Here is a 1,485-nt window from a genome sequence, read left to right as displayed (position 1 = left end):
CCAGCCGGATTCCAAAAAGGCTTTAGCACCATAAGCTACATACATACGCTGCGGCAGGTTATACAGAAGACAGAAGAGCATAACCAGCCACAATGCTTGGCGTTCGTGAACTACGAGAAAGCCTTTGATTCGATCGAGACCTGGGCGGTGCCTCAGTCTTTCCAGAGGTGCCACATAGATTACGGATATATCGAAGTGGTGCAAGAAACTCTCCCAGCATTCTCTCGCTCTTTTTAATAAAATATACAATATTGTACTGTCATTGTTATTGCTATAAAATAATCGTAATCTAGTCATCTAGTAATCACTTAGATATTCAGCTGTGGAGTAGTAGGATTTACGACAGAGCCATTTTTTATTAATTATATTAATTATTTAAATTTATTTATAAATAATGCCTAAAAAGTGGCTGGGACTTTACTATAAAAGTGTTCCTACATTTACCCTTAAGGCTATGCATCTTATGAAGCCTACCAAAATTAGTTACAAGCAACTCTTTATTTCTAGTGATTTTCAAGAATCAGAGATCAATTATCAGATTTTTGTGAACGTATATTAAATTTTCATAAATGTACTGACAATGATCAGTCATAATATTAAGTTTTTAATTTTTTCTTTGAGAGACTGTCTATAACCAAGCTGTTATACATCACGAACAGCTCTCTTTTGCTGAGCAAACACTATATCAATGTCAGCAGCATGACCTCACAGTAAAATACCGTACGTCATGATGCTGTGAAAATAACTAAAGTACACTAATCTAGCGGTCGCAACATTCGTTTACTTTCTTTCTCGTTGGTTTGTACCTCCGCTACGTATGTTGGTTTTCTTCCAGATCCAGGCCTTCTACTAACAGAACCAGTCTCTTGATATCGTTGCCAAGCTCTGTACTGTCGAATGACTCACATTAAGCATCTGGGACATATAACATTGACTACACCCTTCATCACATAGAACTTTAATTTTGCTCACTTTTATCGGTTTATCAATCATTTTAGAGACCGCCAAATAATGGTATCAAAACTTAAAAATATCAAGGAAATAGGAAAATCCGATTACAATTATCTAAAAATGATTTAGAGTTAATACGAACTATCAACGATTCCCGCCACTATACACTATTATTAACTGTAATTTTTGTGAAAGTCCGACGATGTCTTAATATTGAATTTCGAATAACTTATGCGCCACAACCAACGTTCTACGAGTAAAGACAATTCACGTCAAACGCATGCCACTAATGACATAATAATAAGCTCGGAATGCCATATCTATACATTTCTGCGTTTAATTCAGTTGTTTAAAATATTATTATTAGTCAATAGGCAGCAGTGTAAAATTTTTTTCAGCTAATGTTGAATTTACAACCCGATTTGGACAGTGACGTCAGTGGAGTAGCAGTTAGGTATTTTATAACATAAGTATTGATTCTGTGTTTGTAACAGTACTGAAAATGTGTCCATTCTAGAATTAATAAAACATCAA

This window comes from Leptidea sinapis, chromosome 1 (genome assembly GCF_905404315.1).
Source record: "Leptidea sinapis chromosome 1, ilLepSina1.1, whole genome shotgun sequence".
NCBI lineage: Eukaryota > Metazoa > Arthropoda > Insecta > Lepidoptera > Pieridae > Leptidea > Leptidea sinapis.
The sequence above is the reverse complement of the archived record's forward strand: the minus strand, read 5'-3'. Positions refer to the sequence as shown.